Below are 16,833 nucleotides of genomic sequence, written 5' to 3' on the forward strand. Positions count from 1 at the left end.
CGTGGGTGCTCCGATCCTCTGGACTCCAAACCCATCGCATCCCCGACTCCTGGCTATCCCTGGAAACATGGCCCTGGCTGGAAGCCACGGAGCTAGATGACTGGCTTCATTTTTTTAAAAGCACAGATAGCCCTGGCCGGTTTGCTCAATGGTTAGAGAGTCGACCCGTGGACTTGAAGGGTCGCGGGCTCGATTCTGGTCAAGGGCACGTGCCTCAGCCGCAGACTCGGGGCCCAGCCCCAGACGTGTGGGAGGCAACCAATTGATCACGTCGATGTTTCTCTGTCTCTGCCCCTCCCTTTCACTCTCTAAAAAAAAAAAAAAAAAAAATCAATGGAAAAATATCCTCAGGTGAGAATTAACAACAAAAAAAAAGCAGCACAGATAATTTATATTAGGGTTATTAATATCTGTGTTCAACACCTGGCAGGTGGTGTAAGTTTTTCTTGCCCAAAGATCTCAAACAAACCTACTTCCTGCCTCTTCTGCTCCTGGTACCATCACCCCGGCAACTGCGCCAGCCTGGTGTCCCGGCTGCCACCCTGGCCCAGCACATCTTCTCCAGGTGGCAGGTTTGCAAAACGAGCTGCGAAAAGCATCCCCTGCCCTGTCACTCCCCTGCCCGGCTTCCTACCGTCCTGAGGATAAAACCCAAACTCCCCACCTGGCTTCGGGCGTTCTGCCATCGAGACCTGGCACCCCCGCCGCCTCCCAGGCCTGGCCACTCGGTGCGGTCCGCGGACCAGCAGCCTCCAAGGCTGTGGAGCTGGTTAGAAAAGCAGGGTCTCGCCCGGCCGGCGTGGCTCAGCGGTTGAGCGTCGACTTAGGATCCAGGAGATCGGGGTTCGATTCCCGGCCAGGGCACAGGCCTGGGTTGCGGGCTCGATCCCCGGCAGGGGGCATGCAGGAGGCAGCCGATCAATGGCTCATCATTGATGTTTCTATCTCTCTCTCTCCCTCTCTGAAATCAATAAAAGGATATTTTGAAAAAGAAAGGAAAGCAGGACCTCAGCTCCACCTGCACCTCTGGATCAGAACACATTTCCACAGGTGAGTCCACCTTCAGGCCCGAGACGAGCTGCTAAGGTCCACCCCACCCCACCCCACCCGGCGCTCCAGCCAGGCTGCCCCTCACGACCAGCTCATCTGTCCCTTAAATGTCACTGTCACGTTGAGGCGTCCCGCACCAAACGTGTGCAGGAAACTACCATGCGACTCTACGTCTTTGGACTCCGCTGGTTTTGGCCACAGTGGTGACAGCAACTAGTGCCCATCTCCCTTGTTTATGCCATATCCCCTCTCTCGCCCACACCCCGCACCCAGGGTAAGCTCTCTGAGGGCGGGCACAGGGCGGGCGGCCTGGGGCACAGCGAAGGCGCTCGGTAAATATTTTTGTAATTAATAACAGGCGTCGCGCCCTTATGAGGCGGCAAAACGTGTTCTTTCTGCAGATTATCTTTATTTTTCATTCAACCTATGAGGTGAGACGGGCACTAATGATGATCCCCACTGTACAGATGAGGAAACAGAGGCACATGACACAAAGTCTTGGGGCTGGTAACAGGCAGAGCAGGGGTTCTGCCCGAGGCCGGGGGTGGGGACTAGGCAGTGATCTGGCCCCATGACAACACCTGCTGTCCCCTGCACAATCCTGTCCTCTCATTTGTAAATCGAACGGCATTTCACACGCACACGGGGTGCCTGACGTTGGAAAGAAGGTCCTAGTGACCGCTTCGACAGCATCAAGGATTCTGCGGGTGCGGGACCAGGGCCCCGCGTGGGCTTCACGTAGATTACGTGTCTGTATTCGGAATCTGTGTAAGCGAGGCCTGTCCCTCCATCCACGTGCTCCCAAAGACGGCTGCTATAAACCCCCTCACCTCTGGACACGAGTCCAGAAACAAGCCCGAGGGGGCAGGTGCTCAAGCTAAGAAACGCCGACACTCCTGTGTCCTCTGTCCCTCCCTGTCGCAGCCTCCAGGTCAGTAACTGGCCATCTCTGGAGACCTAAAGCCTGCCTTCTACCCCGCTTCCTGTCTGCCCTCTGCCTCGCTCCACGGAGCGCCAACCACGGGGTCGCACCCGGTACCCCACCATCACAGTTCCGGCACACCGGGGGGGGTGTCATAGTGATGCGTCCCCCTTGTCACACCTTCAGCACCATTTCTTGAGCACGCCCTTGCGTTCGGCTGCCTTCAAAAGCTACCCTCCTTAACTTAACCCTCAGCAAAATCCTTTACACAAGGAACACGGGGTCTCACTTTTTTGCAGATGAAGAACCTGAAGCTCAGAGAGGTGAAGTAACTTGCCCAACGTCACACAACCAGTTGGCAAGAGACCTTGAACCTGAACAGTTCAACTCAGAGCAGTCCTGACACACAGATCACCCCGATAGCTAAGGCTTATTGAGTCTGTACCACACGCCAGAGCGCTGCATGGAGATCTTCATGTGAGGCCTGATCTCACAACAGCCCCCAGTGAGGTGGGCGCCCATTTCACAGATGAGGAAAACTGAGGCTCGGAGAGGGAGGCGGACACATCCTCAAGGTCACACAGGCAAGATGCGTGCAGGATTGGACTGGTGACATGCTGTGTGGCTACTCTGCTCGCGGCCCGGCACGGTCACGCGTTTTCCTCTATAAACCAGCCCTCCCGGAGTCTCAGGCAGGCAGCTGGATGTCTCGGTTTGATAAGTTTTCCTTTTTTTTTTGTTTTCTATCCAAAGGAAACAGAGCAGCTTGAGAAACCCACACTGGTTCCCAAGGTGCAGGCAAAATAAATCACACACACACAAAATCAACAAACAAAAGGGCTGTCGAGCACCTGCTGGCCCCCCACCTTCCAGTCTGAGCAGGTCAGTGCAGCGGGAGGCCTGCCGGTCATTTAGAGGTGACAGCCACTGTCAGCCCGAATCTCTTCCAACGGGGTCAACAGGATGCTCAGGAAACTGGGACGAGGCTGGGAAGAGGCCTGAGGTTTAACACGAGGGAATCCAAGGGAGGGTTTGGTCATAGGCCCTCAGGTCCAGGGGACATGGTTCAAATGGCTTTTTGCCACACCTGTTGCCACACACCCTGGAGACTGTCCTGTCACTTCCTCAAAGGCATGAGGGACAACCTGCCACCCCGGTGCAGCCCGGAGCCCCACCCAGCTCGGTCAGGAACCCAGAGGTGTGTGGCCTTGTGGATCTGAACATGTTTCTGGAGCCAGTGCACAGAGCCTTCCTGGAGAGGGGCGAGTCTCCCACACAACCCACGATGGACGCTCATTCCAGTCCCCGGGGGTCTTCTGTAGGGAGCCCCCCCCCCCACAGAGCTGGCGGCAGTGAGGTGCAGTGGAAAGCACAGGAGTTAGGCAGCCCCAAGTTTCAACTCCAGCTCCTCTATTTTCTAGCTGTGTGATTCTGGGCCAGGAACTTGACCTCTCTGAGCCTCAGTTGTTGCTCTGGACAACGGAGATGAGCACAGCACCTAAACCAACAGGGTTATGATAAAAATTAAATCAGGTACTAATAAAAATAACCAACATTTAGTGACTGCTTCCCATGCTCAAGGCACTGGAAAGAAAGCTTCTTCTTTACATGTGAGGAGCTCAGAGAGGTTAAGCCACTTGTACCAAGACACACAGCTAGTTGTAGAGATGTGGGGACTTCAGCCTACTAGGCTGACTCTGAGCCCAGGCTCCTAAGAACTGCACGATGCGTCCTCTTCAGTAATCCAACGTGTACACAAACCAACAGGCATAGTGTCTATAATGCGACAGATCTCCAACCCACGGCCAAAACCATTATCATTTGGAGGGTGGCCACGGAGACAGAGCCCAGAGAGGGCCTGCGTAGCTCTGCCTGCTGCCCGGTGCCCGGCCGACGTCTGCGGCCCTGCGCTGGAGTCCTGCCCCCTGTTCCTGGCATAGCCGACCCTGTGATGCCCGGCACGTGGCCAGGATCGGCCTGCTCACTGAGGGTGCTTTGTCCGTGGTGATTATCGGAAGTCAGCCCAGGGACAAGATTTTGACCCCCCCGTTGGTTTATGCTTAAAAACAAACTAACAGTAAGTCCTCAACATCTTCAAAAAAAAATTGTCCGGGCCAGAAGAGCCTTCAGTGATCAGAGTTTGGGGGCGCCCGCCAGGTTGGGAGGCCAACGCTGTTGGTGGCACTTGTTGACAATACAGATGCCCCTGGGCCCCACCCAAGGCTGCTGACTCTGAGCTGCCAGGGCTGGGCGGAGGCGTCTGCTCATTTACTTAAAGCATAATTTATACCTGGCAAAACGCACAGATCCTAGCATACAGTTTGACGAGTTGGAACCACCACCCGGATCAAGATAAAAGGCGTTTCCATCACCCCAGAAAGCCTTCTTTCAGTCGGCCCCCCTCCCCTCCTCAGGCAACCACCGACGGCCTCCCGACGTCATAGGCGAGTTTTGCCTGAGCCAGAGGTTTCCATAAATGGACTCGCACACTTAGTGCTCTTTTCTCAGCCTCCGGCTCCTCCGTGGCACCGCGGGTACCTGCAGCTCATCTGGTTCCTTTACCTTGCTGAGCAGCGCCCCCTGTGTGCATGTACCGAGGCCTGTCTGCGCGCCCGCCGCGGACACCTGCGTGGGAGTCTGCGGGCGGGGGGCCGCCTCTCTCCATGACCCCCAGGAGCGACATCGCTGGCGCGCAGGGAGGGCCACTGAGTCTCAGCCTGCCTCCCGGTGCTGCGCAGCCCAGCTGGGGTGGGACGCCCTGGCCTGCTCTTCCTCAAGCTTTCCGTCCAGGGGAGAAGCCCCGTGGGTCACAGGGCCCTCTCGGGGTCACGGGGGAGCAGTCTTCCTAAGCAATGATGCTTGATTCATTCCCACGTTGAGTCACGCTTGGCTTTGAAAGCTGAACCAACTCTGCGTGGTTCGTTCTGACTAGTGACGTCCGCTTTTCATAGCAGGGCTTAGAAACCCATGGAGATAAGGCAAGGAGAGTGCTGGTTGCCAAGGCTGTGACCGCGTTTCCCCCTCCTTCCCCCACGGTGGACAGAATGATTGCTGATGAAAACGGGTCAGTCACAGTCCTTCCTCTAACCCCCATCCCCCAGGGCATCGGTGCCAATTTAGCAGAGGCAGGGGAGCAGCTGGGCATCAGCCTGTGATCCAGGAGATTGCGGTTCGATTCCTGGTCAGGGCACATGCCCGGGTTGTGGGTTCGATCCCCAGTCGGGGGCGTGCAGGAGGCAGCCGATCAATGACTCTCATCATTGATATTTCTGTCTCTCTCTCTCTCCCCCCCCCTTCCTCTCTCTGCAATCAATAAAGACATATTTTAAAAAAAATAAAAATCTGTGTCTGTCTGGGTGGCCTTACGCAAGCTGCTTGCTTTACCTTTCTGAGCCTTGATTTCTCCGTCTATAAAATGGGGACACTGGCAGTACTACGTCATGACACTGGAGTAAGGATCACACAGCCTGGGGTGTGGAACAGGCGGTGACCGTGGTCAGCTGCGCTGCACGCGGGGTTAGGAAGCCGAGGGAGCCGTAACTTGAGATGAGTTGTTACCCTAGGACCGCTTCACCCCTACCTTGCAGAAGTGGGGTGGGAGTGGCTAATATGCAGCTTCTGCGGCCCCACTGTGGACTTACAGAACCAGAACCTGGGGTGAGGCTTCCCAAGTGATCCGCGTGCTCACAAAAGCACTGACCCTTCATCCAGGAGCGTGGACCAGGGCAGAGCCTGGGGAGTCAGCCTGGCCTGAGGATGCAGACACGGGTGGGGTGGGGAGGGAGGGCCCAGAAGGACAGGTGAGGCCTGGAAGAGCCACGGCGTGGAAATGGGCCAGGGAGGACCAGGGGCCCATGTATTCCTCCCCTAAGGCTGCCTCCCAGCTCCCACCCAGGAATTCTAGCCACGGGTGCCTCCCACGGCCCGTGGGTCAAGTCAGCAAAGTCCCAGCACATTTGCAAGGGACTCATCACCGGGCCAGGGCTGAACGTGCTGGCTCGGGAGTTAGGAGGCCGTAGGCTCAACTCCCAGCTGCTCCACTTCCCGGCGGGATGAACCTGGGTCCAAGTGAGGCTCAGCTCGGCTCGGCTCAGCTCGGCGTGGAGTCAGAAGCTATTTCAGCCGAGCTGGGAAAGGGCCACCATGAAAAGCAGTGCTTGCCGTGGGGCTGTCAGGAGGCGGTCGTGGGCTCGCGCGAGTAGAGCATGGAAACCCCTTGCCGGGCACCCTTCACACGGCCGCCGTTGAGGTCGTGTCACTGATGCTCACGGGGGCGTGCTGGAGGTGCCAAGGCCCCGTTTCCTTCAGAGGTGCCCATGCACGCTCATCTCTGGGCCTCTGCCCGGCGCCCGCAGCTCTTCTTCAAAGCCCGCCCTCGACAGCCGCCCTCCCTCCCTGGACCGTGGGCGCGAAACTTCCCAGGCTTGGCATTTCCTACGGCCATGAACGGCCGCTCCACGCAAACCCTGCGGTCCCACCACCAGGGGTGCGTCGCCGGGGCATGGAACCCTTAGGCTCGTCCCAAAAACCTGAAAGCCAACGTTTGCGGCAGCTTCAGTCATCACCGCCCAAACCCAGACACGCCCCAGATGCCCTTCGACAGGGGGAGGGGTTCACAAAGTGGGGTACGCGGTCCCGCGGGACAAACGCAACAGGGAGGACTCTCAAACGCGTCGTGATGAGCGAAGGGAGCGAGACTCACAAGGCTGCGCACACCGTACGGGGCCGTCCACGTGACACCCTGGGCGAGGCAACCCCAACGGACAGCAAACACGGGAGGTTGCTAAGCACAGGGGCGGGAGGGGGCGACCACAGAGGGGCAGCCCGAGGGAATCTGGGGGGCTGATAAAGCCTTTCTGAATCTTGATTATGGTGGGGGTGACAAAACTGTACCTGTTTGTCAAACTCACAGAGCGGTGCATGAAAAAGGGTGAATTTTACTGTTTGTAAATTAAAAAATGATGTATATTTATATATATGCGGGGTGTCCACAAAAACGGTATACAGACTTTAAAGTCAGTGTTTATTAACACTGAAAAGGGCTGAAAATTAAGTGAGTTATCAGCTGTTAAAGTGCGTATACATCTTTGGGGGCACTATATACACACACATATATATATATATATATATAAATAATGCCGGGAGGGTGGTGTCTTCGTCAGCTCAGGCTGCTACAGCGAAATACCACAGACGGAGGGGCTTCAACAACATTTCTCTCTCATGGTTCTGGAGGCTGGAAGCTCAAGACCAAGGCGCGGGCAGATCTCGCGTCTGCCGGGGGCCGGCCTCCTGGCCTGCAGGCGGCTGCCTCCTCACCGCCCTCACGTGGCCTGTCCTTGGTGATCTCTCTTCCTCTTGAGGGCACCCATCCCATCATGACGGTCTCACTCCTGTGACCGAATCCAACCCTGCCCACCTCCCAAACATGCCGCCTCCAGCAGCATCACGCTGGGCTAGGGCTTCAGCATACGGGTCCGGGGCGGCGCAGACGCAGCCCGCGAGCTCGTTCGCACAGCTGCGGCCCGAGCGGCTCTGGGCCCTCCGCCTTGCTCCCGTCTCGGCCCCCTCAGTCGGGGAAGGGAGGCCCCGGCGCTCAAAGTTAAAACTGTAAAAAGGGCCACCTGGAATAGGGGCTAATATTTCAAAGCCCTCTGCAGCATCCAAAGCAACGTCCCTAATGGTAACGCTTGGGGGATCCACATCATAAATGTTACTGAAATAAATTTTAAAATAATATTTATTGCCCGGCCGGGCGCGGCTCAGCGGTTGAGTGTCAATCGAGGATCCAGGCGATCGGGGTTCGATTCCCGGTCAGGGCACATACAAGAAGCAACCAGTGAGAGCGTAAATAAGTGGAACAGCAAATCGATGTTTCTGCCCATCTCTCTCTCTCTAATTAACCAATAAATAAATTCTAAAAAATTTAAAGCCCCTTCCAAAAAGGGGTTCTAGTGTCTCTATAGTGGAGAAACCTTGCAGACACCACTTTTTTTTTTTAAAGTGTTTTTATTGATTTTAGAGAGAGGGTAAGGGACAAGGAGACAGAGATAGAAACTCCGATGAGAGAGAATCATTTATCAGCTGCCTCCTGCTAGCCCCTTACTGGGGATCGAGCCTGCAACCCAGGTATGTGCCCTTGACCGGGAATCGAACCCATGACCCTCTGGTCTGCGGGCAAGACTCTAACCGCTTAGCCACACTGGCCAGGGCCAGATTTCTTTTCAAAGCTTAGTATTACATAGTAAATATCTTCCCCCACTTTAATTTTACATTCCTCTGCCAAATAAAAAAATATAAAACTCGAGTTATCTGAGGCCTGGACACACTCCCACGGTCAGGGGCTCTATCACAGTCGGTGACTGTTGCTGGTGCTGTTGCAGATCCAGGCCCCCGAGATGGGACCTGTTTCGATTGTTTCTGAAAACAGTGCTACGCGTCAGATGGCCCACCCTCAGCCAGGTCACAAAGTAAGGACCAGGGTTAGGGAGGGACATTTTCTTCCAGGAACAGAATTTCTGAAGAGTCCCAGTCCATCATTTTTCCCAAAAGCGTTGGAGGAGGGGTCAGATCTCAACAGGAGATTCTGGGCGCTCTATGGGAGGGGACCGAGTGGCCTTGCTGAGGAGGGGCTGCGAGGAGGGGCACGGCCAGGCAACCCCCTCCCTCGGGGAGGGACACCAGGGGAGGTGGGCCGAAGCCTGGCGCGCATGAGGTTTCTTCTACAAACAGCCAACCCGGGCGCTTCCTCTCCGGCCTTCAGCAGAGGAGTTATTTTTAAAGCACTTGGGAAGTTGCCGTTCTGGCCTCGGGAGGGAGGCTCAGCGCAGGGGGCCCTCGGCACGGCCGCCTCCCAGCCCTAGCAGAATCCCTGAAGGGTGCAGACCCCGCAGCTGAGGACAAAGCTGCTGCCACCACAGGGACATGAAAAATCTGATGCGACCGGAACCCTCTGCAGAACTTCCCTGGACAGACACGCTCAGGGATGGGAGCCGCGGGGAGGCAGCTCCGGACGCGCGTCACGGCCACCAGGCAGAGCCAGCCCGTCCGGCCCGCGGTGGCGGCCCTGGCCATGCCCTCAGCGAGAGTCGACGGGTGCTCAGGAGTGGCAAGCCGGTCCCACTGTGCCACACGAGGGCGGAAATGCCCGGGACACAGAGGATGCGCAGGCAGATGAGCCGTGGCTGGGGGAGCAGCAGAGGGAGTAATAGAGCCAGGGGACAAAGCGCCCCATAATCAGAAGAGCAATCCCTGAATAATCCAGTTTGGAAAACGTCTGAGAGACTTTCTCCGAATGACAGTAGATGTTGAGAGAGTCAGGAGAAGCGGAGGCAGAGCCCTGCTCCCCAGGAAACCCCGAAAACCACCTTCTCCTGCAGGGGGCCCAGGAAGGAAGGACATGTTTGGTCTGAGCGCGGTCAAGGTTCCCAGGAGAACCAGCCCAAAACCCAGCAGATGGGGCCAGATGTGTGCCGGTCTCCGTATGGAAACAAGCTCCCAAGGGGGGCACGGGCGGTCTGTGGCCCTGTGGCAGGTCGTCGCTGTCCCTCAGCCAGTGGGGGAGCACAGCGTATGGGGTGACCCTCCAGCGTCCCTCCCAGACCTTCCACAGGAACCCCTCGGTCTCCTCCACGGCCTGTGGGCCTCCTCCTGGCCCACTGGGGATGCCTCCTCTTCAGCTTCAGCGGGTTGGCTGGCAACCCCCCCCCGCCCTTGTCTTCTAGCAGGGGTCCCAGTTCAGCGAGCTCCACGGGCCAGGTCCCTGCTCCGGGCAGGAGCCCCACTGCCCCGGGCCACCGCAAGTCCTCCGTGTTTTGCGTACTCACAACGGTAAACGCACCTTTGCCCGCCCCCGCACGTTTCTGGTGACTCGCCACCTACACGTAACGGAGATGACAGTGCTACTGGAGTTCTCCAGTGACGGAAAACGCACCGTTTTCGGGTCTACTTTGTTCTATTTCACTTTTGGAAAGGCAGTGGGAGACCACTCGTCTGATTTAAAAACTCACTAATAAGCCGCTGCCCGAAGTCTATACACACTAGCCCAGGGAACCTCCGAGATGGCTTCTTGCACGGACAATTTACACGGTGCTAACAAAGCCAGGGCCCTGCCAGGGGATGAGAGATGCCAGGAGACCCTGTCCCCTCGGTGGAGTGACCAGACTCGTCACGTGAGTAGGGAATAAATTCTCGGCACATCTTTGCCACTGAAACACCTGTTCTGTAAGAGGCAGGGTTTGCAGCCACGCTTGCCACCCCGATGCCTGATCCTGGGGAGGTTCGGGGCCAGGGGTGAAGTGGGCTGGGAATGCCTGGCTGGGGTAAAACCAACACCGCAAAACCCCAGAAGGAACGGCGCCGTCTCCCCTCCCTCTGGACAATCTTTGGTCACATCCATCCCTCCCGATGGCTGACGTCTTCCAACCTAAGAGGCTCACGGAGAACCGGTTTTGCTTTAGATTTTATAAACACAGCCCTTTTCCAAGAAGCCCTGGCTGTGCAGAGGGATGGCCCCCGAGTCCCACACTGGTGTGGGACAGGATTAGGGCCACGGGAGCGGTCTGAGGGAGCAAGCACAGAGGGGGACAAGGGGGAGGCCGGCAGGTTAGAGCCGCGGCGACGAGCTGTCACGCAGGGAACACGCAGGATGTGGCGATGAATTAAAAAACCAGGACGTGAAACGGCAGAGCAAGCGGGCAAGCAAAGACCCTAATTGAAACCCCGCACATCAACAGGGGCCGCCAGCGTGTCGTGCCAGCGTCCTCCCAAGTTTTCTACAACGAACACGAACGCCTTTTGTGATCGGGGGGTGAAAACAACTTTTAAAGCCTGTCTGTCCAGAGGCGCATTATAAAGAGCAGCGAACAAGTTTAGCCACTAGCTTACTCCCCGCGGTGATGCCAACTCAAGGGACAGAACCTGAAAATGTCGGGCCCGGCCGGGCGTGGCTCAGCAGCTGAGTGTTGACCCTGGATCCGGGAGATCGCGGTTCGATTCCGGGTCAGGGCACAGGCCCGGGTTGCGGGCTCGATCCCCAGTCGGAGGCATGCAGGAGGCAGCCGATCAATGACTCTCATCATTGATGTTTCTCTCTCTCTCTCCCCCTTCCTCTCTCTGAAACCAATAAACATATATTTGAAAAAAAAAAAAAAAAAGAAGTCAGGGTACATAGTCCCTGGTGTGTGCCCCCTTTTCTCCCAGGGCCTCAGCGTTGACTCCTTCTGGACATGTCACTGTGGACACCTCTGAAATATTTGGCAGTATGGAGTGTGGGGGGAGAAAGGGGCTCTTGGAGGGGGAGAATGCTCTGGGTTGTTTTTTTTTTTGGTCCAAGATTCATCCTCAAGCCCTGGCTGGTGTTGCTCAGTGGCCTCCGCACACCAAGGGTCACGGGTTCAATTCCCAGTCAAGGGCAATGTACCTGGGTTGCAGGTTCGATCCCCAGCCCAGTCAGGGCATATCTGGGAGGCAGCCAGTTGATGTGTCTCTCTCACATCAACGTTTCTCTCTCTCTCCCCTTCCCTCCCTTCCTTCCACTCTCTCTAAAAAATCAATGAAAGAAATATACTCAGGTGAAGATTAACAAAAGCAAAACAACAAAAAACAAAAGAATCATCCTCAAAATGATTCAAGCCAGAATCAGGAGACCTGGGTTCGAATCCTGACTCTGACCCCAGGCGAGCCCGGGGCCTACGGTTTTCCCATTCGTAAAATAAGCAGATTGGAATTTCTGATGGCCGAGGCCCCTTCTGGCTCCACTTTCTAAGAGCTAAAGGGACCGGTATCAGGTTTGAGGGCTGCTAATTCTGAGAAACCCAGGGCAAGAGTATAAGAAGACTTTCAGTAGCTCAGACCAAGTAAACAATGCTGGGCAGGCGGCAAGGGCCAACCTGACGGTCCTGAGATGCGGGCCGGGGGCTCAGGGGAGGGAGGAGTCCAGGGTCAGCCTGAGGCCTCCACGGAGACCCTCAGAGAGCCACCTCTGGCTTGCGTCTTGGGGCTCTCTGGGAGGGGCAGGGCAGTCTGGCCCAAAGCAAGGAAAACCAAACAAGCGGCCTGTTTCTTTGGGGAGCCAGAGCTCCCTGGAGGGACAACCAGCGTGCCGAGGGCTCAATCCAGGAGAAGGGAGGAAAGAAACACTGCCAGGCAAAGCTGGGCCACCTGTCCTGGCCGAAGAGGAGGAGCCAGACCCTATGAAGGGGCCAGTGAGACTGAGATGCTGAGAACCACCACCTGAACTGAACTGCGGCCTAAAACAAGCCTCGGGCCTGAATGCAGCCAGGCCTCCTGGGATCAGGCAGAGGACCCCAGAGGGGTCAGGAGGGCTGGATGCCAGTCCTGGCTCTGCTGCTGACTTCTGTGTGCCCTTGGGCAAGTTTCTTTCCCTCTCTGAGTTTTGTTTGTCAAACAAGAGCGGTGCCCTTCACCCAAGACATCCTAGGGTCCTCCTGTGGCAGGTCAGGGGTGGTATGTGGCCCACCGCCCAGCAAAGGTGGAGACGGACAGTCTTACAGCTGTCAAGGTTGCCAGGATTCCTCCCAGCTTGAGAGCAGACACAACAAAAGTGAAAGCAAAAGCCAGCAGCCAGAGCAGACCCTCTGCCATGCCCCCATGCCCCAGAAGAAGGCCTCTGAGCTTCTGGAACGTTCTAGGCACTTCGGGAGAAAACTCTCCTCAGTCCCCCGAATTCCACCTTAATTTGGAGCCGGGGGAAGAGAAGCCCAGAGCTAAAGCTCCTCAGGCTCCAGTCTCTTCCAGCCCGAGAGTTTTGGGGGGGCCACTGTCAGCCAGCCCCACACGGGGAGGGAAGAACATTTACCAGAACGGCGACCCAGTAAAACAGGAGCCCCCGACGGAGCAAACACCAACGGGAGACAGGCCGCTGGCTCTGCCTTCCCTCACGTACACACAGAAACTCCTGAACCTTGTGACTTCTGGAGCCAGAGAGCAGGAAGCCACAGCTGTAGGGGCTGGGGCCGGGCCAAGGTGCCAGGCGCTCACCACCTCTCTCTGGGAGAAGACAGGCGGGCGGTGTGGGCCTCACACCCAGTCCACGAATCTGACCCTTGACCAGTGGTCACACGCAAGGACCACATGATGATCTCTGCCTCCCGCGTGGTGCCCCAGTCCACAGCCCCTTTCTCATTCCCACCCTCCCCTACCTGCAGGCCAGCCTGCAGCGGGAACTATCTTTGTCACGCATCGAGGGGATCAAATGCCTCCCCGGCTTAAAGAACCTGAAGGGAATCTGTGTCGTCTTTGTTCAGTGTGCACAGAGCAGGGAGAACACGCCCGGTGTACAGAAAGCACTCAGTCCACATCTGCTGAATGGTCCCAAGACATGTACATGACGTCCCGCCTGCAGGGACCACCCCCGTCCCTCCAGTCCAGCTCACGCCGGACCCTCCATTCCTTTTCTTTCCCTACCCCTGCCTGGGTGCCCACGCCCGCCACACCCACGGCCTTCAGACCTCCATGCCTTCGCTTTTGCTGTTCCATCTGCCCAGGCACCCTCCTCCCTGTCACCCCGAGTGACTCCAATTCAGTGTTTAATACTCGGAAGTTCTTTTTGTAGCAGGACCTCTTGTCACGCCTCAGCCCGGGTTCTTTCTTTCCCCCGCCCTCCCTTAAGCCCCGGAACCTAACTTCCTCGCCATGAGTGCTTGCCGTGTGCTTGGCCTGAATGCCCCGCCCTTCTCTAAGAGGCCATCATTCCCATTTCACAGATGAGGAAACCAAGGCTCAGAGAGGCAAAGTGACTGCCCACGGCGGGTCACAGAGAAACTCCTGGGAGTGGTGGGGCCTGTCTATATGGCCACCTCTCTGAGACACTTGTCATTTACAACTCACTGTGCTGGGAGCTCTCTGAGGCCCCTTGGCCCTGGATCCCTGGGGCAGGGCTGGCCCTGCGAGATGCCCAGGAAATCTAAATCAAACACCCACTGTCAGCTCAGGACATTGTAGGAAACAGATGCACCGCCAGCCGCCTCCCTTCCTCTCTCCTGCCTGCTCTCCCTCTCTGCCTGTACCTCTGGCAAGCTGGGGAGAGAGAGATTTGGAGGGAAAGGGCTCCAATTCATTAGGCCCTATCAACTTAGGCTGAGATCTTATGTGACAAGTCCCCAAAGTGTAAAAGTGGTTCACAGGTCCCAGAGCCGACCTTTCCCTAGCCAGAAGCCACCCTGGAGGGCCATCCCTCTCCTGCCATGCACCTGGGTCCCTCCCCGCCCCACCCCGCTCTGGCCCAGCCAGGGGTCCCCGTGCCTGGACCACCCCAGCTGCTAGGAAGGACCTGGCCCAGGTCACGCAGGCTCTTCCTGGAGCTGCACAGGTGCCCCAAGGCTGTTTCAGGGCGGGGAGTGCCCGGGCGGGGCTGGGAAAACCTATGGACCTCCAGGTTGCCCGGTCCCCAGGCCCTGGGTGAGACAAGATTTCTTTCTGAAAATGACCATCCCTCCTCTTCAGACCTGGCAATGCCAAGGCCACAGGCCTCCCTTCAGGGCCCAGCCTATAGGTCTGACTTGGGTTCTAAGTACTTGCAAAGTGCAGGCATGACTGGGGCCCCCCCTCACCCCAGCTGGTGAGTATCATTCGCAGTTTACAGTGCGGAAACTGAAGTTCACCCCACTTGCTGACGCCCCACTCCTCAGCTTTTGGCTTCTAGTACGTGGCGCGCACACACACACACACACACACTGGAATCTAAGTCGCTAAGAAGCCTGGATTTCTAGAAAGGAGCAAGGGATGGGGGGGGGGGGGGCTTGCGGGCAGCGCCAGGGCGGTTTGCGGGGACCTACTGGGAAATTCTGCTCCAAGCACCAGGGGAAGGTGCCTGTGCCGAGGCCCCGGGTTCAACACCGGCCAGGGGGCCGGCACCTGTCCCCGCCAACAGGGGGCCCCGGAGGCCGCCGCCTTCCCCAGCCCGGCCAGCTGGCCAAGGCGCGGGGCCCGGGGGCGGGGGTCCCGCACGGGAAGGGCGCTGCCCGGGGGGGGGGGGGGGGGGGGGGTGCGAAGTGCTTCCGGCGCCAGACCCGGGGCAGAAAGCTCTCGGATGGACCGACAGACAGCCCGAGACGGGCCCGGGACTCCCTCCCCGGGAGCCCACAGTCCCTCCGCGGGCGCGGCGGCGGCGCAGACTCACCCGGGCGGCGGGTCCAGCGCGGTCTGGGTCCGGCGGCCAGGGGCTTGGGGGGGGGGGGCTCCACGCCCCCGGGTGCCCCCCGGGCCGCCTCCTCCGGGGCGCTGCGATCCCGGCGCTGGGGGCTCCGGGGAGTCTCGGTGGAGGGAGGCGGCGGCGGAGAGGGCGCAGCGCGCGGCCGGGATCGGGATGGGAGCGCGGGAGGCGCGGCCCGGAGCGCCGGCGTGCGGGAGGGAGGGACGGAGGGAGGGACCGACGGACGGCGGGAGGCGGAGCGCGGAGTGCGGAGGGCCGAGGGCGGCGCCGGCCCAGCAGCCTCCAGCCCGGGAGGCACCGCCCACCGGCCGACCCTCCCTCGGGCCCCCGCACCACCCCGAGGCCCGGGACGCGGCGCCCAGGCTGCGGGGGGCGCCACCCACTCCCTCGCGTCGGCTGTGGGGGTACCGGGGGGGGCGCTGGGCCCAAGCCCTCTCCCCAACCCAGCCACGTCGAGTCGGCTAAACGGGGTGGGGAGGGGAAGCGGACGCTCAGGATGTGGAGGGAGGTCGTGGGCCGGGAGTCCGGGTATTTTGGGGTTAAGTGGAGCTGGGAGACCCCCCACCTCCCGCTGCACCGCGGGCGCGAGGGCCCGGCCGCCGCCCTTCGCCTGGCCCTGCGCTCACCTGGGCGCCAGGTGCGCCGGCCCGTCCCGGATCTTCCTGGGGAGGCCGCCGCGTCCCTCTCGCCCTCAGCGGGCGGGGGCGCGGGCGGGGCCCCCCGGCGGGGCGACTGGTGGGTGGAGGTTTGGGGAGCGAGTTTTTAAAAGCGCGTCAGCGCGCGCCTCCGACCCGGCTCCCCACCCCGTCCCGGGGCTCGGGGCGCCCTCCGGGTGGCCGCCGGGCGGAGCCCCTTTCGGGCTGCGGCCCCCGCGCGGGGGGGCGCGCGGGGTGCGGGGGGCTCCGGTGCTGGGGGCGCATTGCCTGTCCTGCGGGGGACCGTCCCACGGCCTCAGGGGCGCCCGGCGGAGCCCCCGCGCGGCTGCGGGAGGCCGGGCTCCCGGGAGCGTGGACGGCCCTGCGAGGGCGCCTCTTACCTGCCCTTCGCCTCTGGCCCTTACCTGGAGGTTTGCCCTGGAACCGTGCCGGTCTGGCGTCCAAACGGGGCGGGTTGACCGCAGCCAAACCACCGAGAAAACCTCGGTTCTAAGCAGAGGGAGGAGGTGGACCGCCTCCTCTCTCCATCTCGGGCTGTTTGAATTCCAAGAGAGGTCAGGCCGGGGTCCCCTTCTCTGGTGAGTGTCCAGTGCTTTGAAGTTCAAACCCTGAGCAAAGCCAAGAGGCAGCTGTCCAGGCGTCAGGGAACCGAGCTGGGGACAGAAGGCGCCTCCTACTGGGGACCTGCCGCGTCCAGAGCAGAAATGAGACACCCGCGTGGAATGCGCCCGAGGTCGCTGCCAGACTGCTGAGCCCCGGGGTGCGCTCTCCCTGTGTGTGTGTGTGTGGGGGGGGGGCTACCTACAGAGTGATGAACATTTCCCCCCATTGCTTCTTCTTAACTCCCCCAGTAACCCCTCAACAGGACCCTGCTGTTCATGGAAAGGCAAATTTGGGGCTGTCTTGTGATCTGAGGGTGGGCAAGGCATTCATTCATTCATTCATTCATCCATTCATTCATTCAGGGAAACAGTAGAGAGTCTCCGTGAGCATAACAATAACTGCTGTTCCTCACATCCTTACTAGAGACCCAC

At 58.9% G+C, this 16,833-nt stretch overlaps 1 protein-coding gene across 2 annotated transcripts in view; it reads right to left on the reverse strand.

The window, feature by feature from the left end:
• TMEM51 (transmembrane protein 51) overlaps positions 1-16,419 on the reverse strand; it is a 37,866-nt gene extending 21,447 nt beyond the window's left edge. Inside the window, exon 1 of one of the 2 annotated variants that reach the window (XM_081144861.1) lies at positions 16,204-16,419. The gene's annotated coding sequence lies outside the window, so the exon portion shown is untranslated. Of the gene's footprint in view, positions 1-15,110; positions 15,299-16,203 lie in introns of those variants that run through there. The other variant, XM_081144860.1, reaches the window with a different exon arrangement.
• Positions 16,420-16,833: the final 414 nt, after the last annotated feature.

This window comes from Miniopterus schreibersii (genome assembly GCF_964146895.1).
Source record: "Miniopterus schreibersii genome assembly, chromosome: 8".
In the NCBI taxonomy this organism is placed as follows: Eukaryota; Metazoa; Chordata; class Mammalia; order Chiroptera; family Miniopteridae; genus Miniopterus; species Miniopterus schreibersii.